At 40.6% G+C, this 22,252-nt stretch overlaps 1 protein-coding gene across 2 annotated transcripts in view; it reads left to right on the top strand.

Annotated features, from left to right (window-relative positions):
- Nucleotides 1–22,252, top strand: part of STX18 (syntaxin 18) — a 113,227-nt gene that overhangs the window by 43,122 nt on the left and 47,853 nt on the right. The gene's annotated exons all lie outside the window — the stretch shown is intronic.

Raw genomic sequence — 22,252 nt, 5'->3', positions numbered from 1 at the left:
TTATTGGTATGCTAGCATAGATTTTATATTTCTAGCATTGTTGATTGTTTGAGTTAAAAGTGAAAATTCTTGTATATAGGAATTGTATATATTTGAAATATATATATATATATATATATATTTGGGAAACAGTTACTGTGAAAGTGCACAGACTACAATGAAGATAGTAAAACTGTCATTTGAATCAGAATTCCTGATTCTTATCCCTCTACCCAAACAAAAGCCTTTTTGACCGACCAGGAATAGCTTTTTGGACTATCCAAGTGAACATGTTGTGGTGTCTGTTAAATACAGTGGAAACTGCCTACTCCTGCCATTTAAAATTCCTCACCATTTTCTGTCCCCTTCTGCAACTCATTATATATACCAAGATGTCTTGATCTTCTTAAGTGCTTGGTGAATTTTCCCTCCGTCGACTGTGAGTCTGGCCATATGCAGAAGAGGAACGAACACCCATACTTTTCCCAAAAAGTGGTGTTGCTCACAGAAGATGAGAAATATTCCCCATTCTTAGCACAGCATAAACTTCTGTGGAGAAATACCTCTTTTTGGCCTCTTTAAACATTTTGATTATCTAAAAGCAGAAATATTTGTAGTTTGGAATTTACTTGGAGTGTATAATATGTTAAAATGACTACTTCACAGGTATTTAAAATTTGTTTTATGATATGATCAGCAATAGCTTCATTTCCAAATGGGCAGTTTCAAAAAAATATAATGAGAATCAGAATGTGACTAACTTTTAAAATTATTCATTATACAGAGAAAACCCCAAAGCTACAGATTTTAAATCTCATGAAAATTAATTACATTTGGTAGTCTGCAGACTTCCTCAGCATCTGAATTTCATAAACCTTGAAAACTGACATTTTGAAAATGTTTGAGGGTTTGTCTTTACCATCCCTCTCGTGCGGGCCACTCGGAGAGTGCTGCTTGAGAGTGCCCAGAGTCCCCCGTGCTGCTCGGTGGGTCTTAAATCAGAAATAAACCTGTTTTAGCCACAGGGTGGTAAGCAGGATTAAGAGCACGTCTCCACTGCAGTACATGTGAAGCGGGAAGTGACAGCCAACCCCAGAATGGCACGTGGTGGGTCTTCACAGGAAGGGACCCTGAATGAGGCATGCCGTTTCCTAATACAAAGTCACTTCCACCCCGAGCGCCTCTCCTCACTGTTACTGTTCAATCGTCTCCTTGGCCTCTTCTTTTTCTGCTCATACTTAGATCATCTACAAATACTATTTGGGTCCTGCGTGTGTTTCACTTTCTTTTCTTACGAAGTTTTCAGTGGCTGTAGTCTCGGAGCAAACTCTTGCTTAACGTTGTGTGCACACAAGTTCAAGAGCCAGCTAAACGTGTTTGATTAATTTATCACAGAGTGCTACCTTGAGTTAAAACAATTTTACTCCGTGGAAAATTCCTTCTGTTCAAAAGAAGGTTCTTATTTCTAAGAGCAGAGCTCTGATTTTAATTAAATAAAGACCATTTTATGCAATTTTTTTCCCCTAAAGCTTAAGACTAATTTCTATGGTTACTAGGGATATAAATCTCTAGATTGCTTTAAAACAAAGACTTTTGTTCAGGGGAGAGTTGACAGCTCCCTTTAAGAGAAGCTATTACTTAATTTTACTTTCCTAAATTTAAACACATAAAAATATTTGTAATGATACCCCAAAGGCATCATAAAAATGTAAAATAATTGTACTCTAAAATATCTGAAATTACAGGAAATAGACCTCATTTTAAAAATGAACTGGGATTCATGACTGGCAAACTATGGTGTGACATACTTCAAACCAGATCTCTTTTCAGGAGACTTTTTTTTTTTTTAATGATTAAAAAAAAAAGAGAAAGATATCTTTTCTGTTGTCAGTCATATTGACTTTAAAATATATTCATTCTATCAGGGTAGATTTCTTTATAGTTTCATTACCTTTGGCTTATTTTACTGTATGGTTGCCTTAAATTCCTTGTGAGAGACAAGTTTCTGGCTCTAGAGAGGTGGATTAATTTGTGGATTATCACAGATACTCTTTAGATTGTTTCTAAATATTATTTTTAAAAGTACGTAGCCTAGTTTTTTAAGCAGCGTACTTCCCAGTGTTTTACTTACCCAGAGTAGACTTCCTCTTTGAGTAGTAGATAATGCTGCCTGGTAAACTGTTCCCAGGTTAAAGCTTTGTCATATTTTAATAAATGTAGTACAAAATCTATGGTAGAGACACTTCAAGGAAATGCCTTCAGCTTTTTTAGTAAATGAAATATCCTTGTTCCCACATTAATATTTCTTATACTTTTTCACTTATTAAAATTTTAATTGGGTCTTGTGTAGTAAAATCTACTCATTAGGAGAAGCAAAATTAGACTTATAAAGTATTCAGACTAAAGTTTTGAAAGAAATGGCATTTTATGTGTGATATGAATGCCATTGAGACTCGATGTGCTGGTAGTTAAAACATGCCTGCCTGATCCAGGAATGCTTTGCATTAAATGAGTTTATATTTTGAGAGCAAAATGGGGGAAAGGAAGGCTACTTTCCCTCCTTTTTTTTTTTTTTTTTTTTAATAAGAGACAAGAAAATTAAGTTTAATGTAGATATTGAAAGTACTGCAAGCAGAATGTTTGAACAACAAAAGTAAACACTGATTATTGCAAATGTACATTTGGACCAATTTGCTTTTATCTTCCAAGCGAAACGTTTCCCACAGTTTTTGTGGGTTTTTATTTAAGTTGGGAAAACTTGGGAAGTTTGTGTGAAAGTATAAATAAGTTTGGGAAAGTCATGATTAGAGTTTGATAATAAACATGCAAAAGCAAATTGGGAAACTCTATTAAAGTCAGATGTAATGTTTAATAATGTTTTCTATAAAACTTATTCTCAGAGCAACAGTGATTTATGTGGATTTGGAACAAAGAATTTGACTGTAATTTAAAATAAAGGCTAACTATGAATTTTTCAATATGGATGATTTTTTTTTGTTTGTGCTTTTGTGACTGTTATAGAAGTGTCCAAAAATGGCCTTTTCCAATTTTGAGCACCAAAATCACATATATTTATAGATTCCATCTAAAAAACAAAATTTTTAGTTTTTGGTAAAAATTTAAGCTTTTTTTTTTTAACATAAGCATGTATGGGGATTCTGTGTTTTGCATGAAGGAAAAAAATAGTTTTGTTTACTTATTAAAATGTAGAACTATATAGAAACTAGATAAAAATAAAATTTAAAAACCTTAATCTGGTTTGTTTTTAATGTGAAATTTGTTAAAAGATTGGCTTCATATTAGCAAATTGGTGTTCAGTTGCTTATGTTCCAATTCTTGGAGAAATTTGTCTGTTTTCTATTGTAGAAATTGCTTATAAGTATAGGAAGATATTGCTTTGCCAAGTTTTACACATAAGCATTTTGAAATAGTAATGTTATCATTTGATCAGATACTGACTGTTGGAAAACTTTTGAAGGATTTCTTAAATGTTGTAAAGTTTGACTTTCTTTTTTTTGGTATACAACTGTGTGTGTCCCTTAAAAGTGTATGGCTATTTGTTGTTTGTGGGGGAGGCAATTAGTGTTAAATTTTGATGATAATTTTATTGATTATAAATCAATATGTGATTTTAGGTGAAATTCATTACTATGATATTGCAAGTTTTTATATGTGTGGTGTTTCAGATGCTTTACTTCGTAAATGATCTGAAAAGCTGTTTGAAGGAATTTAAACTATATATACTCATTTTACTTTTAAAGCTTTCAAACTGAGTTCTGAATATAAAATTCAAATATGGACCTTAAAATATTTTGTGTCCAAGTAAAATAATTATTCTTAGAAGTATAGTGAAAATGTATAATTTGATTCTCAAATTCAAGGTCTATAATATATTGCTCAGGACTTAACCATTGTTCTTCTAGTGGTTTTTTTATTAAGGCACTTTTTTCTAGCATTTATTTCATTAGTTACTAATTATTATATGCTATTTTGAACATATAAGCAACAAGTTTTATCAGGCAAGTCCTTGTTTTGTATAGCTTAGTTGTTAGTAATTTGCTATGGTTTCTTTAAATTCTAGAAACCACCGAGTTTTATATTTTCATTTTTTTAAGCAGAGAGGATGTTAGAATGTTTTGTAACTTATTCCTTGAAATAATATTTTCTGAGTGTGTGTGTGTGTGTACTGAAGTACTTTAAGTTTCATGCCTTATTTACTCCAAAGGAGATCATAATGAGAGAAAGGAATCTCTATCTATCTATTTATCTATCTATCTATCTATCTATCTATCTATCTATCTATCTATCTATCTATCTATATTTTTCCCCTTCTTTTGCAGACTGAGAATGATGGAACAGCGCCCTGATTTTGCTTGGAATTTGAACATTTGTGTTACTGGTCAAGGCGATCATACTCTGCATTTTATTCCCATTCTCTCAGTTGAAAGATGACTTTGGAGTCAAGGCCGTGCATTTTGTTACCAAATCCTTTTCTTAAGAGGTTCATGTTAAAATGAACGTTCATTCTTTTTGCTTTTGTTTTTACTAAAAGAGAAAAAGTAAGTTTGAATAGAGCAAAACTGCTTCTGGGCTTGAATGTTATCAAAGCAGTGTGCTCTGTTGAGTGTAAATTATTGGAGTCTATCAAGCAGCATAGAAGTTGAAGGTCTGTCCTCCCTTTGTACCACTTGCAGTTGCTTTTGCTGTTCTCTGGCTGATGTGAAGCAGAAACTGAACAAGGTAACCGTTTTGATGGTGAGATTAGAAGTAGCCAGGCAGACTGTCTCCTGGCTTTTAGAGACCCTTGTAAGCTCAGGCCACCCCTCCCCTTGTTTAGATATTACTTGCTCTTTTGAGTTTCAGATTACAGGAGCAATTGATCTGCATGACCTATCTTAAGAACTTTAACTTTGCAGTGGAAACTTAAACCAAATGTATATCCTCAAGAGACAAATCATCTTAAAACCAGGCTGTTGTCATTTTGACGTACTGTACTGCTCTTGGAGGAACAGTGTGGTGGAGAGCACCACCTAGTGAATGGGACTTGTACTTGCTGCACTGGGTAATTGGTCTGCACTGATGTAATTCTTGATACTTGGCTTGCAAAGAACGTTTTTGTGTTGCTCCTTGTACATAATTTTAACCTGGGATCAGGATTCCAGGAGAGTGAGATTGGGAGCAGTTTTGGTGTGTCATCTTTATTTGTGGCTTCCCCACTGGTACTAGGCCTTGCTGTCTTCACAAACATTTCCTCCTTATATCTGATACTATAATTCAAAGAAAAAAATATTATCTCTGGGGGCAGTGTTTAGTCTTTGGGGGCTTCATGTTTTTGAATGCTTATGTTTAACTGCAATGATAGAGTACCACAAACTTCATACTGCCCTGCTAAGCACTCGCCTCAGAGGAGTAACTGCCGACTGTGAACCATAAGTTGCTGACTGCTTATTATGAGTGTGTGTGCCTTTGCAAAAACCTATGTGAAAAATTTCATGTTTTAAATCTTTAACACTTCATAACCACCAGTGTTTACGTATCACTGTTCCCTAATGTTCATTTTAGAATGACAGATTCCTGATAAATCACTCATTCCTTTGTTGAATGTTCCTAGACATTTTTTGAGCTAGAAACTGTGCCAGTTTGGGGGAATCCAAAACAAATATGACATAGTTCTTTTTGGACTTAGAATTTTAAAAAATCTTTTGATTCTTCACCACAAAAGGGAGTGAATGCATCCCCGGGACATGGGAGGCACTGTCGTGGAGTACGATTGTGCTCATTTGCTTAGGGTTTTCTGCCATGCACTGGGAGAAGTTAGAAGACACTTAGCAAATGCTTTTTTAAAATTGATGGATTCATTTTCACGAGTTCAGGGTGTGGGAGGTGGTAGAAGTCTATTTGTTAACTCCTCTCTGTTCTGGTCCTTCACCTCAAGTTTTAGCTTCAGAGAGCCCAGGTTTGGAGGCACACACCGAAGAATTTAAGAGCACGCTCTGGAGTCTATTCTGAAAGCTATTCCAGACGGTGGACCCTGACTTTCCAATTTATTAGCTCTTTGTCCTTGAGTGAGTTTCCTCATCTGTTTTCTGATGTTATGAGAATTAAATGAGATAATCAGTGTATAGACTTAATACAGTGCCTGACACGTTGAACACTAAGTATTTATCATGACCTATGACTCCATCTCTCTCCTCCTCTGTGTGCTGTCAGACTGACGTGTGAATGGCTGTCACGTGCACTGTCATGCCCCACCCATCCCTTAGAGTGGCTGGTTAGTGTTGCTTCACAGATGCTGCCAGCTGCCTTCAGTGCTGAGCTGCTGAGTTTGTACTTGGGTGGGGCACGTAATAGAAAGGCTGCGTGTGTGTTGAGCCACATTTGTAATCAGTTTCTTAACCTGAGCTCAGTGAGCCAAGAGGCTCTGAGAAATTAAAAATATAACCCCTTCTAGAGAGTGGGACTTGAGTTTGAATTGTACACTATTTTTAAAGATATATAAATAATTTCTAAGAGTAGAATTGAGATTTTTAAATGGATGAACTCAACTATAAGTGAAATGGTTTTTCATCTCACCCCTGTTGTCAGGCTCGGAGAGTAGACTGTGATTTCATACATGGTGCTGCTGCTTACTAGTGATACATTGGGCCAGCTACTTTGCTTCTAGTGTCTGTCAAATGGGACCAAATAACGGTACCTGCCTCATAAGGTGATAATGAGGACTGTTAAATGGAGTGCTTCCTTAAAAAGCCCTTAAAACTCTTCCTGTCATTAGTGAACTCTGCGTTTGCTACCATCATTTCTGTTGCACATTCAGCCAGCAACATTTATAGTCTTTCCAGATTAGTTGCCTTATATGCTTTGTCTAGATTATTATTTTATTACCTATTTGTCCTAACTTTACTGACATGTGAGCAGTTGTAAAATACTTATTTCTTATGGTCAAACTTTCCAGAGTCCTCTAGAGAGCTTCAACAAGTGAGACTCCTAAGTACGCAGGGGCTTTAGAGTCATGCTGAAAACTTGGGAAGCATAAACAGGAGTAGAAAGAAGGCAACGGAGTTTCGCTGTAGGAGCTTTCTAGTTGAAACATCAAACATTATCTTGGAATTCCTCAGCTGAAAAGCATCTCAGGGATCTTCCCCGTCTGACCTTGGCAGCTTGAGAATGAGAAAGCCCAGCACAGAACAGGACTCTTGAGGCCCCAGAACGGCTGGGCTCAGAGTGACCCTGTGCCTAGAGGTGGCATTCTGGCTTCCTGCCTGCGTACTCTCTGACTATCCACCACTCTCATTTCAAGAGAGCAAAAGGGATAACAGCCTCCTGTGGAGTTCAAGTATGAGCAGCCATCCCAGAATAATCATGTAATGAATGAGAAGACTTTTCCGTGGAGTGGAGACCCACAGTAGGAAGAAGAAAGGCGTCAGGAGCAGGAGGAAGGATACGGAGGAGTGTGAGAGGAAGTTCCTAGGAGGAGGAGTTAATCTGGCAGAAGAGAAGTACCTGTTTGCAGTGAGTCCATTGCCCCCTAAACACATGTGGGCTGTGGGGTGAGGGTGCAGCGGGCCTGGAGAACCCTATTCCCTTTAACCAGTTTTATTTCCCAGGGCCTCTTCTTGTAAGTGTCTTACAAGCTAATGACTTGAGCATCTAAGAATCTGCATTTTCTCTCTCATCCTGATTTCTAAACTCCAACCAGCTACTTGCTCTGATAAACAACTGAACAAACAGTTCTCTTTTCCTACAAGGGGACCATCGAGGTACTTTGAACTTCAAGTTTCATTTGAGTTTTGTCTGCTGTTCACTGTGACACTCTGTTAATCAAAGTTATGTGAGGCCATTGATTTTGACTGAGACCCTGCATAGGCTTCAACAGACCAGATCAAACCAACATGGAGCCACTCATGCTAATGTCACGTAAGCAAACTGAAACTTTAAGGCAGATGAGTTTTTCTTTTATACAGGAGATTTCAGTCTATCTGAGTATAATAAGGAAGTCCCCTCTGCTTTAACCCTTTTAGGAAAATGACCTGAAGCATTCTGATGTTAACCAAGCAGGTCGTCTTATTTTCTTGTTCTGTTTCCTTGTGCCTACCTTATGAAACACACTTTTCTGCTGTTACCATTGGGGATTCTCATTTCATTTTGCACAGTGGAGGCTACCTCTTCATAAATGGCAAACAAGTTTCATCTGTAACTAAATTTGTTGTAATTTTGTCAGTCATCATCATCTGACAGTTTAGCTTGCCACAAGGTACAGCTTGCCTCATGGGTGAGACTCAGAGATAAAAGGATAAAAAAGAAAACTTAGAGTGACTGAGCACCTACCTTGTACCAGACACAGGGTCAGAGGCTTTACAGACATTATTCTCGTTAATGACTTGTCACTTTCAGCAGCATTATCGACCCAAGCTTATACCTGAGACAAGGCTGGAAGAGGCTAAGGAAACAGGCACAAAGCCATGTCTCCAGTCGGGGGCACAGCTGGGAGCTGAACCAGGTCATTCTGGCCTGGCAGTCCATCCCTTGCCCTCCACCCACAGCCTTGAGACCAGGTTCAGCAGTGTGAAGCCACCGCAGACCCAGCCCAAGCTAGCTACCCTGCTCTCACTCCTCCCCTCCCTCTTCTCTATACCTCCTTCCTTAGCGCCCTTGGCCGGTACTGGTCCTGGCATAGTCATCAGAGGGACAAATGAAACAAAGGCATCCAAACACACAGAAGAGACAGGAGTGATTATTGACCAGCACAGACCTGCAAAGCCTCAGCCCCATCCTCCCTCCTTATCATGTGCCTTTAGGCCGGTAGGGGTGGAGAGTATTTAGTTCCAGAAGGTGGTAGTTCTCGAAGTCTCTCACGATACTTCTGTGAAGGAAACATTTTTTAAATGGACTGCTAGGGTGCATGTGACTAGAAGAGCTGATTTTTCACTGGAAGGGGTCTGGAGAACCAAGGCAGGGGGACAGCCAGTCACTTGCTTTATACTCTGCACATCATCCAACCTGTGTTAGGCAAATAGAAAGGTCAGATAAACTAGGAGCAGGCAGAACTCTGGAAATGCAGGGACTGTGTGGAGCAATGCCAAATAAATGCAGTTTGGGGAACTAGAAGAATGGGAATCCAAGTATATAACTGGATTAAAATATGAAGAGAAAGCTGGGCTAGAAGGGGTGAGGAAAGGGGTTGAATGTGGAATGAGCATTTGCCTTTTCTTCAGGTGGGTGGACCCTAGACCAGTTTTTAAAAGGAAGCTGTATTTTTAAAAGGAGCTTCATGGGACATGTAAGCACTGTCTTGGACTGCTCAGCTTTTAAGACTGTATCATGAGTTCTTTCATCTTATCAATCACACTGAGAATCTAGGGTTTAATTTTCTCTCTCTCTCTCTCTCTCTCTCTCTTTTTTTTTTCTTCTTTTCTGTATCAGGGATTGAGCCCAGGGGTACTTAACCACTGAACCACATCCCCAGCCCTCTTTTATATTCTACTTAGAGACAGAGTCTCGCTGAGTTGCTTAGGGCCTCACTAAATTGCTGAGACTGCCTTTTGAACTTGTGATCCTTCTACCCCAGCTTCCCAAGCCGTTGGAATCACAGCATGTGCCACTGTGCCCAGCCTCTAATTTTCTAATTTCTGGATTTCTTTAAAGAGGGTAGGAGCTTAGCATTAGAAAGACAGCAGTATTTTTCACAGTTTTAGAAAGTTGCTAATATCAGAACTTAGACCACCACATCCATCTATTGTGTGTTAACCAGCCTTGTCCCTTTGGTTTAACCAGCCCTATCATCTGCTATGCAACACTCTCTGAAATTAGAACCAAGGGGTGGAACTCAAAAACTTGGCCTTCTTTTGTGCACGTTTTCTCTTTGTTTTTCTTTAAAAACATGCTATAGTCTTGGACTTGATGTCCAATAAGATTAGTATAGGTTTTCAACAAAATTGCACAATAGGTTATTTAGCTATTGATAACTAGCTTTCCTTGATAAATAGTTTTCCTTGGATCGAGGTGGCCTTATATATTTCTAATAAGATTCCCAGACTGATGGGATAAGATACTTTAAATATTCAACTAACATTTATCAGACACTTAGAGCCAGTCTTAGAAGACTGCATGCAGGCAGGGTAGGAAATAACCAGAAGCCTGCATTTTAGAACCTCCTTGGGCCCTGCACCTTGGAGTAAAGTTGTAAGTGGGAAAGAAGACACCCAGGCAGAGGAGCAGATGCCAGAGTACAGGGGCAGAAAGGAGGAGGCTTGCCGAGCCAAAGGCTGTGGTGTGACCCACAGGCAGGTGTGTGCCAAAGTACCAGAGGAGGAGCTGGGTGAGGGGCCGTGAGCAGATGTTTAACAGGATGAATGAATAGGACTGGCTGACTGGCTTCACTTGTGGGTGAAAAAGAAGAAGTCAAAATGTTTGATTTTCTGACTTGGAAAATCTGGAAAGAAAGGCTCAAGGCTTTGTCTTTGTGCCAATGGTGACAGGAGGGACAGAGGACACCAGAGAGTGGAGTGTGAGCAGTAGTGTTAGTATCCCACTGGGACACACTGTTTTGGAAGCACCAGGGAGATCCACAGTGGTATGTCCAGCAGCCCCAGCTGGAGCATGGACGAGAGATGGGGGCTGGGTGGATGTTTATGGACATGGCAAACAACACCGGATTGGAAAGAGGGGAGCAGCAAGGAAGCGGAAATGGGAGAGCCAAGGGCTGAACCCTGCAAAAGAAAGTTCAGAGGTTAGCCCCGGAGAGAAACCCATGCAGGAAGGAGAGGCTGAAGAGAGGAGCTGCGAAGGGCGGAATTCTGGAAGGCAAGGGGGGCTGGTGCCTCAGGAGGGTGGAAGAGCTGTGCCGGGGGGCCCTGAACGCAAACTGGCCAGAGGCCCTGCCACTGCCGCCCCTCCTGGCTCCACGTCCACTGAGGGCCCAACCCATAGAACTTGCTTGCTAAACAAATGTTGAAAGAAAGGAAGAATAAGAGAGGAATGGTTCACATATGAGTTCCTAACGCACTGCTGCCCGGAGCACGGTGGGATGTCTGTGACTGTGCCAGGTTCTCTGTGGGTGATGGTCTCAGGGACAGGACTCATCCTCCCAGGGTGACTTCAGCAGGTCCAGAGGCACGTTAGTTCTGAACTTTGAATTCAGACTTGTAGTAATTGGTATTGATGCATTTTTCAATTAAGACTGAAGGGAGTGGATTTGGAATGTAGTTAGTGGACTCCAAATTAAACTCAGGAACACGATCCTTGTGAAAAATCAGCTTATCAGTAGTTGGCAAACGTTTGTACAGCAGTGGTTGTTCTGGCTGTGCCTTTGGCTGCATACTAAACTGAGCAGCAAGCTGTGTCCACTGATTGAATGAAAAAAATAATGATTTTGTGTTACAGGGAACTTTTTACAATATGCCAGAGGGACCTACTGGAGTCTCTTTAATCTTGAACAATGCTTGCTTCTTGCAGAGGCAAATTATGCAAATCATACTTAGTGTTTCATGATCAATCAGGTCTTTGTTGGAAGTGTTGTGAGTGCCAGCAGAACAGAATTCCTATCGTCTCTGGAAGGGGAGGAGGGTGCAAGTCAGACCACTGCTGTGATCAGCAAAGGACACTTGTCAACTGCTTTGAACTCACCCTACAGTTAAAATGCAGCCATTCTTTGAGAAGAATCCCACTGTTTTGTACAGGGCTTTTGTTTTACACTTTATCTTGCTTTGGGTAATTTACAAAGTACCCCTGAAGTAGCAGCTAGCCAGGCTGTTGTGTGGGTGACACACATAAACACAGCTGGGCCTGCTGCCTGCAATGGCAGATGGCAGCCTTGCTCTGGAGCTCCCATTGTGTGGACTCTGCATAGAGTGCAAGGCTTTAAATCTTCCTGGCCCATCCAGAGTGCACAAGGATGTGTAAAACTAGGTCACTTCAACTTCAGCATGTGCAGAACAGTTAACCTTGATTAATCCTTGATTTTAGATCAAAAAGAAAGGGCCAGAGAAATGTTAAAACCTTGGGGGGAAGTGGTGGAATTTCTGAGCAAGTTTCTGTTATCCATCTCTGCTGCTTGAATTCTTGTGTTGCCACCTAGTGGATCGAGGAAGGTGTGCAGCTGATTGGTCCAGCTTGTAGTCTGTCTACCATTTTACTCATTCTTGAAGGGATTAGAAAATCAAATCCATCTGGAGCATTAAATAATTATTGAGGAACCAGGTGTGGTAGCACATGCAGTCCCAGCTACTAGGGAGGCTGAGGCTGAGGATCCCCAGTTTGAGGCCAGCCTGGGACAACTTAGTGAGACCCTGTCTCAAAAAACACAAAAATTTAGGAACCACTTTGGGCTAGGCACATGCTTGAGCAGCATTGGCAGACATGAAAACAATTCAGATAAGAGTGTGACATCTCTGGAATAGACACTTTTGCAGGAGAGTCCTTAACTTGGCTTAGAAATGGCGGGAACTTTTTGGAGTGTGACCCTTAAGCAGAGTATTATGAGCAGGAGCAAGTCAGAAACCTAGGGCTAGCAGTGGCAAGGGCTTTGCATCTGGAGAAGGCAGTAGGAAGTAGATCCTGGGGGCTCTGAGAAGTATGTGTTCAGTTTTAAGTAGGCACGTCATGTATTGTACACAAGTGGATCATATAGTCCATGCTTTGGAAAGAGCTGTAGACAGTTTCCTTTCTATCTGGGTTCGACCTCACCCAACAGTGTGTTTATGGGAAACTGCCCATATCAGTAGTACCTGGTGTTGAGTTCTTGTCAACAGCAGATGCACCCACATGACCAAATGTCCCACATATACGCTTTAGGGTGTTTGCTTCTATTTGGACTCGCCTAGTAGAACCTTTCTCTGTGTGAGGACAAAATATGAGAGTCTTTTTTTTTTTTTTTTTTTTTTTTGCTAAATGTATTTAATGAAGAACTCAAATTGCTGCTGTTTTATAATCAATTTGCTTATATTTTATAATCAATTCGTGGAGAATTTCAGTGTCTTGATGCTTTGGGGAATTAGCCTTTTTTAAATGTTATCAGTTAAAAGTAAACCTAATTTATCTCTAGAGAAAGAAGGGGATGAAAACCTGTAGTTTTAGAATAGTATTTAACTTGCTTAGTGTGGCATCAGCTCTGTCCTGCCTTTCACCTGAACCAGTTGATCCCAATACCTCCTGTCTACACTTCTGGTAAAACCAGTCCTTAAAGATGTGACCGTGCTAGGGCTGAACGGCAGGGTCACCTCCATGGGAAGACCTGTGGAGGTTGAAGGAACATGGATGCTGTGGGAGTCAGGCAGTCCTCCACTCATTTTGAACCATTAGTTACATTAGTTACCTCAGCGTATTCTCATCTAAAATGGAGTGATCATGGGACCTACCTTCTGTGGTTGTTTGGAGAAGTAAAGGAGCAGTAGATGCCTAATATTTAGATTGATGCCTGCTGCATAGGAAGTGCTCAGGGAATCGACATGAACTTCTGGGCTAGTATTATGTTGTTTTGTTTTGTTTTGTTTTGTTTTTGGCTCATTTACACTTTATCGCCTTATATTATTTGCATGACATATTTTATGAAGCAAATTGAAATTCATAAAGCAAATACAATACCATTGTAAACCATGGTTAACTCTCTTTTAACCTATTAAGAGTATTATATAGAATGTAAGTCCAAACCATTCAAGAAAAAATTCTTACACATTTAGTCATAGTTGCTCTATCCACATGCAAGAACATAGCAAAGGAAATATTTGGATAGTAATATATTTATGTCACTTAATTATTTGAATACTTGATAAATCTGTGCAAAGTTGACTTAAGGACACAAGCAGTTTTTATGTCCCCATCTCTCTTAACATTATATTTATCTATATGAATTTTATGGCAATTACATCCTGTGATTCAAAATTTTCAATTTCATTGTAGCACAATTTATTCACCTAATATAACAATTATAGTTACTTTTGTTGAAGCATACAACAATCCTGTGTGATTGGATTATATAGGCAAATCAGTTTGTGAAGATGCATACAAACAACTAAAAGTGATAACATAATTTTGAAATACCAAAGCCATTGTCATATCTATACATAACTGTAAGGGTTTGGGGCATTAGAATGGGCAAATAATATAATTCCCTGCAAATGCTGTAATTTTATTCTTCTTTAAGGCTGAATAATATTCCATTTTGTATATACATCACAGTTTCTTTATTCATTCATCTACTGAAGGACTTCTAGGTTGGTTCCACAATTTAGCTATTGTTACTACTGCTTTTTTAAACTAATTTTGATCCCTTCCTTTTGTAGTGAAGCTCAAGGAGACTAAGCAATTTGCTCAAAATTTTAATTGTCAAAATTTAGGGGAGCTTATAAAATATGGCCCTTTCTTCCCAGCCTGGTGTTGGAACTACCTGAAAGAAAAATACAGGAGTGAGGAGGAAAAGCCAAGTGGAGAACCTGGCTGTAGATTTTTGGCCAAGCCTGGGGGGACTGCACGCTGGAGTACACTCTCTCTGCTGTGGGCTGATCCGAGGAGGGGAAGGGAGGGCAGCAGCTCATCCTCTTCTCCAGGTGGCCCAGCAGTCACTCCTCTGGCCCCTTTCTCGGGAAGAGAGTGAGGAAAGTTTGGGAGATAGGCCAGGAAGAAGGCTAGCCCAGATCCCTCCGCACGGGCATCAGGACTCTTTCCTCCATGCGTGGCCAAGCAGGGATCACATTCCCCTGTATTTCTTACTCATTTCTCTTCTGGCCCTGAGTGTCCCAAGATCCACCTAGTCTTTTACCTGGTGTTTCTTCTCTGCCCTTTACGCAATCCCAGGCTAAAGGTCAGATCTGGGTCAACTTTAGGGGGAAAGCCAGTTCTGTACCTTGCTTTCCTTACGTGTCAGAATCATCTTTGGAGGCAACTTGATGATTGATATTCAACGTGAACTGGTCACAGCAATACTACTGTTTACCGGTGACGAGTTCTGCTTCCTCTAATGTTGAAGTTTGAACACTAGAGAAGCACGCCAAGGCAAGCATATTAAGCAGGTTTTATTTAAAAGTAGTAATAACACAGACTTCTCCCGGGAGGGAGCAGGGGGCCATGGCTGATGTTCTAGAATCCCAAGAAGTGAGCGCACCTACATCTTTTATAGGCCGAGGTCTCTTTTGTTCTCCAGTTCTCTCCCCCTTATCTCTCCTTCCTTTCTATTTGACTAGGCCCGGTTTTTCAGGTGAGATGTACAAAGTGAGAAGCAGATGGGGCAGGGGAGGACCAAAGTGATTCAGCCAGGCAAGGGCCCACGGGGCATTCAGTAGCAGCTCCTTCCCTGCAGTCCTTGATAAGGGCAGGTAAATTTGGTAATCAATGGGCTCTGGAGATCCTTGACATTCCATTCTCCCAGGGGCAGTCTCCAAATTCCAGAGGCAGATGGCTCTCCTGGCCTCCATTTCCTTGATGTGACCCCATCCCCTATTTCTACATTAACTGCCTGTTCCCTGTTCTGGCTTCAACAGTTGTCCTGCCAGTTTTTCTGGCCATCCTATTATCTTGTGGACTTTCTCAGCATTCTTGTGGCCTTGCCAATTCTGAGTCTGTGTTGCAAACACAGGGAGCAGTAGCCAATTTGGGAGATGGTTTTGGTGAGTGAAGGCGTACCTTTATTGCAGATCTTTCTATAGCCATCGTAATTTAAAAACATGTTTTTTTCCCTTTGCTATGGATTGAACCCAGACTCTTGTGCAAGGCAAGAAAAGAAGAATTAAAAAAAAAAAAAAAAATGCACAAATACTTCCACGTGAAACCCAGCTTATATTTCTATGAAAATCCCCTCAAAATTAGTTAAGTAATATATTAGTAGTTTATTAGTCTTTTGATGTCATAGTATAGAATAAGTGACATTGCCCTTAGGCCATCTAGACCTGCAGTCCCAGTTCTGCCCACTTACTGCCCTTGTGACCTTGTGTAGGCCTCATTTTCTAAGCAGTATGGTGGGTCATGTCTAAGCCATGAGATTGTTACGAGGGGTGAAAGTGATCGTGTGTGTGTGGAGCAATTTATGCATTGCCTGGCATACTTGTGGCTGGAACGTGGGTAGATCAAGTGTGTAAGGTCTGGCTGGCTGTAGATGCTGGGGGAAGAAAGCAGCCTGAGATTGCTCTGCTTTCCCCAGGTTCCAGTCATGCTCCTTACAAATATAGCACTGGAGAACTCAAGCCTGGTACTTAAGACTGCCTGACTTCAATCCAGACTTCAGCCCAGTGTACCTGAGCAAGGGACTTGTGTCTCAGACTCAGTTTGCTCACATGTGTAGCAGATATGATAACATTACTAACCTCCCTGGGGTTGCTGGAGGAAGTACATGATCTAACACGTGCAGAGCTCTGGAAATTCTGTCAGCCTCAGAGTAAACTAACCAAAGGTTTTGTTGTCATTGAGTTTTTAAAGTCACATTGATCCTGTTTTGTAGAATGTAAGCGAAGATTGCAAGTATGTAGAAATAAAGTAACTACAAGTTGTTGGGATTTAGTTGTTGGTTTAAATATGGATTGTTACTAGTTTGATAGCAGAAAATCTATGCCTCAAAATGACTAAAAATGCTAAAAGAAGAAGGTTCTACATGAATGATTTTGAAAACCAGTGTTTTGTTATGGAAAATTTAGACTAGTATAAAGAACCTCCATGTTTGCATGTGCTCATCTTCAGTGACTTCACTGAAATCACTGAAACAGCTGGTCCTGTTTCATCTGTTGCATCCGTCTTATGTTGAAGCAAGTCTGATTTCATTTGTAAATTGTTCAGTATTTATCTCAAAAAGAGAAGGAATTTAAAGCCAAAAAGATAAGTAAAAACATAATCATAATACCTTTTCACACCTAAATGAAAATTCATAATTTCTTAGTCTTATTAAATATTAAGTGGAAAATTCTTTGACCAGTGAAATGACAATAACACACAGCAGGCATTAAAATGACTTTAGTACCAAAGGAAACTAGAAAACACCAGCATATCGTTGGTGCCGGCACTGACAGAGCCCACGCTAGCTCAGCACAGGTGGGCCAGTTCCAGCCCTGACATCCTCTCACCTCTCAGGGCTCTGGTTCTTTTCCATTAAGAAAATTATCTGTTTCCACAGGTCTGCTGGGACTAAAGGAAACAACCCACTCAACAGTGACTGGCACAGGAGATAGACAATAAATAGTTCATTCCTTTTCCTTTTTATGTTTCTCTTTTAGCTACAGTTGAATTTTTATCTTTAACTGCAGTTTGTGCTAGAAATACAGGATTCTCTATTCTTATCCATTCCCATACTGTTAACTATGTCACCACCTATGTCTGGTGGTGGCATAGTTAATATCAATTGGCAGTGCAGTCAAACCATAGGTGTGATAAAAACTCTTTTCCATAGGAGACTGTCAGTCGGGTGGAAAATGGCACACTTCATGGGGGCACATGATCATTTTGTGAAGCACATCAGACCACGGCCGCAGTAGACTCTGCATGGTCTAGCTGCCCTTCTGAACACCCCTTGAAACCTGGGGAGACCTACTTATTTGCACAAGTAGGTGTCTTGTCCCTCTTTATTTGCTTGTTCACTCAGGTATCTGGATGCAGAATGTGTAGTGTCTTTCAGATCTTTTTGATCCCAACAGTGCATCAGGGTTTATCAGATCTTGAGGCTTTTCTGTTGGGTTTCTTTCCTTTCTTTTCCCTTTTATTTTTTAAAATTTATTATTATTATTTTTTTTAAACACTTAGGCACTGCTGGGGATACAAGAATGCATAGGTCAGGGATTCTGACCTCACGGAGCTGACTAAAGTCTGGTAGGGTCACAGATAAATACTTCTCATGTCACCTGGACAGTGCAAACAGGTGTCTGTCAAATACTGAGTAGGTGTTCAGGAAACCATCAGGAGGAGGTGGCACTTGAGTGAAACTGCAAGGATGAGCAAGCTTCTCTCGAAGGAGTGGGCTTGGCTCTCCAGGCAGGGGGAGAGCAGTCACAGGTGTGCCGCAGCGCAGTGGGGTGTCCTCTGCCCGTGAGCATCCCTGTTGGTAGCCCTGGCATCTTGTCAGCTGCCTGGTCCCACCGAGCTTCACCACGGTCCCTTCCTTTTTCTCATCTCTGGTATCATAATTGTCAGCACACTAGTTTTAAAAGGCAAATGTACTTTCCTTTTTCTCTGATCCGCTCCCCAAACATCCCACTGGAATGATTTTTCTCCTTTTAAAAGAGGCAATCTCTTTAAGTGTATGCATATTTCTACTTTATCATAAGTGGCTTGAAATTAGCATTATACATGGAATCATTAAAAATCAAAGCATACAAGTGTTCTGCCTCTCTGAAAATTAGAAAATTGTAAGGGGTTTGTCTGAATTGTGTAAAATAGAATATGGTGTCTTCAGCAGTTCATTCTAAAATATACGACTAAGCCTAACAGTACATAGATCAGAACTTGGCCAAGGATCTCTGTAAAGGTGATGGTGGTGTGCAATTAAACTGTCAAATCATGTTTTGCAAAGACAACTCTATTATGTGATGCTTATTTCTTTTTTTTTTTCCTTTTTTAAATTTTTTACAGACTGCACCTTAATTTGCCATACACTAATGGGGTACCTCATTTCGTCTCCATGTTTGTACATGATGTAGACTCATACCATTCGTGTAATCATACATGTACATAGGGCAATGATGTCTGTCTCATTCTACCATCTTTCATACCCCCCCTCATTTCCTTCTACACAATCCAAAGTTCCTCCATTCTTCTCTCACTCCTCACACCTCCACCCCCATTATATATCATTCTCTACTTATCAGGGAAAACATTCTGTCTTTGGTTTTTTTGGGATTGACTTATTTCACTTAGCATGATATTCTCCAGTTCCATCCATTTATTTGCAAAGGCCATAATATTATTCTTCTTTATGGCTGAATAATATTCCATTGTGTATATATACCACAGTTTCTTTATCCATTCATCTGTTGAAGGACATCTAGTTTGGTTCCATATTGTGAAATGAACTGCTGTAAACATTGATGTGGCTGCCTCACTGTAGTATGCTGATTTTAATTCCTTTGGATACAAACGGAGGAGTGGGATAACTGGGTCAAAAGGTGGGTCCATTCCAAGTTTTCTGAGGTTTCTCCACATTACTTTCCACAGTGGCTGCATCAATTTGCAACTCCACCAGCAATGTAAAAGTGTGCCTTTTCCCCCTCATCCACACGAACATCTATTATTGTTTGTGTTCTTGATGATAGCAATTCTAATTGGAGTTGATGAAATCTGAGTTGTTTTAATTTGCACTTCTCTAATTACTAGAGATGTTGTACACTTTTTCATATATTTATTAATTGCCTGTATGTCTTCTTCTGTATAGTGTCTGTCCAGTTCCTTGGCCCATTTATTGATTGGGTTCTTTGTATTTTTGGTGTAAAGTTTTGTAAGTTCTTTATAAATTTGGGGGGTAAGTGCTTTATCTATGATGCTTATTTCTTTGTTATTGATTTGTTATGATTTTTTGGTGCTTGTGTTTAGGAATTCAATAGAAATTCAGAGCTCTCAAATGTCTAAAGAAATCTTAATGCTCCTATGGTTCTTTTCATTCTTGATGTTAAAACATTATCTTATACAGCATACTTATTTTAAGTTGGAGTTATTGTACTGATGTAATTATTAAGTCAGTAATTACTTAACACCTCTTAACTTACCAAGAATACCATGTAATACTAGACAGCCTTCACTCTATTTTAATAAACTCACTTTATAAAAATCTGCCATTACAGAGCACCTGGAGCTGGGATCACATTTGTTAGACTTGAACTGAAACCACTTGTTTTGTCAGATGCCGAGGGACTTCCTGTTCCTGGCAGTCATCCCCTTCACGTTTGTTCTGCTAGTTTTCAGACCAAAGCCAGCTAAAAATGGGGAGCAGGGGCAAAGGAGGGCCAACCCAGCCATGTAGTAGATTTCTTTGGACCTTTTTAAACATTTTATGGAAAGCTTTATGACTCATAAAAAAATTGTTATGGTGATTAAGGCTCTAAGTAGATGTATTTGTTTCTTATTGCCACTGTAACAAATCATCATAAACTTGTGGCTTAAGACAATGCAGAGTCACTGTCTTGTACTTCTGTAGTTCAGATGTCCAAAACGTGACTCCGTGGGCTAAAATCTGGATTTTACCAGGTCTGTTCTCTTCTTAGGGGCTCTGGGGAGGGTCTGTCCTCTAGCCCTCCCCGCGTCTAGAGTCATGTTACTGTGATCTCTTCTGCCTCCTCCTTCCACATTTATGGTCCACATTTAAGGACCCTTGTGATTACCTTGCTACCTGGATAATCCAGGATAATCTTATTTTAAGGTCAGTTGACCAACAACCTCAATTCATCTGCTACTTAATTCTTTTTGCCATGTAACGTATTCAGTTTCCAGGAATTAGGAGCTGGACTTCTTTCAGGAGGGGGGCCAAAAAAACATGATTCTGTCTTTCATAATAGGTATAATCCCCCTGAGATTATTCAGTATCCACTGTTTATTTAACGTTCAGTAAATGCTTTCGAGGCTCTGCTTTGTACCAGGAACTATGCCTGATGAGGTCTAGGGAGAGAGAGAGAGAGGACCGTTTTCCCTCCAGGAGCTTCTAGGTGCAGAGACAGATGCTTGGCTGTGTTTTATCATGGAGTAGGATCAGCTGTAGCTGGGATTGGCATGGGTGTGGAGAGGAGACAAGAATCTTGAAGGGGAGGAGTTTGCCCTGGAGAGAGTGGTGCATGAGTTGTCCCAGGGTGGAGAACCACTCCATGTGCGAGAGTCAGGAGCCCTAGAACTTGGACCCTGGAGTGTGGCAGGGAGCCTGGCAGGGCCAAGACCACTGGGGACTTTGGGACACAACTGTGAAGAGCCTTAAATGCTGGGGGCGGAGGGGTTGTATGGACTTGCTGCCTTTAGTTAAGCCTTGAGTTTTTTCCTTGGTGGCCCTTTAGCAAATCAGCCAGCAGAGTTGCTTCTTTGGCTGCTATGTATTTGGAAAGCAGACCTCACCCCATGTATCCTACCTACCTGCCTCCCTTGCTCGCTCCTTTATTTGGTTTACCTGTCCCCTGCCAGGGGCCCTAAGAGTTTTTGACCCCCGGTAGCAGGGGTTGTAGGTAAGGGGGTAGAAATCACTGACGGTTTTAAGATGGAAGAGTCACCTGATGAAATCTTGTATGTAGTGCAGTAAGACATTGCTTGCATGTCTCTTAACTTTCTCCCCAAACTTATAAAGTCAGATTCCATGATGTAGCTTAAATGGAAAATAGGAGCAAGACTGTGAAGAAGGCAGCTGGGACGTCCTGAGCTTGAATTCGAGCTCTACTCCTCGCTAAGTATATGAGCTGGACCAGTCAGTCAGCTTCTGTAAGGCTGGCCTTCCCACACTGGCTCATGAGACCAGGATAACCAGCAGGGCTCTTGGGAAGAGACAGAGCCTGGGGATGATGTTTATCTGTTAAATAGCACAAAATAGCACAAAATATTTTAGCCATGCTTATTTTCTTTCTTTGGGCCGTGTTCTTAGGGTACCTGTCTGAACTGCATTTATAATAGTCTAGACCGTGTGGGAAATTTAACTGAACCCCTGCAAGTTCGACCTGTCTCCAGACAAACCAAGAATGGTTTTTTTGTGTGACAAATGCAATTTTATATTTTGACATATTCTCATTCCATAAATGTTTATTGATCACCTTCTGTTCTTGTGCCTAGAATTGCAGGGAACACTGTACAGCCTCTCCTTGCAGAATTCATAATGTCCCAAGAGAAATGTGTATAAAAGTGAAGTCAAAGTACATAGATGCATATAATTGAGTGTGCCAAGTGGGTGGTTTGCAGAAATCCTTTTAAGCTGAGAGCAAAGTGAAAATTAGCTTGAGTTGGCCTTGATAGCAAAACTCTATATGTGGAAGAAAAGAAAATTCAGTAGGCCTTTCAAGGCTGGAGCATGCGTGTTTGGCAGGAGTACAGAGGATGTGAGTAGGGACTGGAGCGAGCAGTGGCCAGAGGACAGAGCAGGCCTCCAGTTTATCACCCTCTCCTTCTGGAAACACTTCTGTCCTTGGCAGCTCTGATCCCAGTTTCTCCCTGCCTCTCTTTCTTAATTTTTGAAATTTTGAATCCTGAGCTCCACACACAGTGTGGAACATGGTGAGAGTGGGTTTCTGTTTTAGAAGTCGTCCAGCACGACACAGCTCTGCACCTGTGCTTGGTGTCTTGTTGCTCCTCCTTAGCCGAGTCAGAGGGAAAGCAGAGATTTGCTGCTCAGAAATAAACCATGCCCCTG

The sequence above is a fragment of the Sciurus vulgaris genome (assembly GCF_902686455.1).
Source record: "Sciurus vulgaris genome assembly, chromosome: 9".
Lineage (NCBI taxonomy): Eukaryota > Metazoa > Chordata > Mammalia > Rodentia > Sciuridae > Sciurus > Sciurus vulgaris.
Note: the sequence above shows the minus strand (reverse complement) of the source record. Positions and strands in the feature narration are given on the sequence as shown.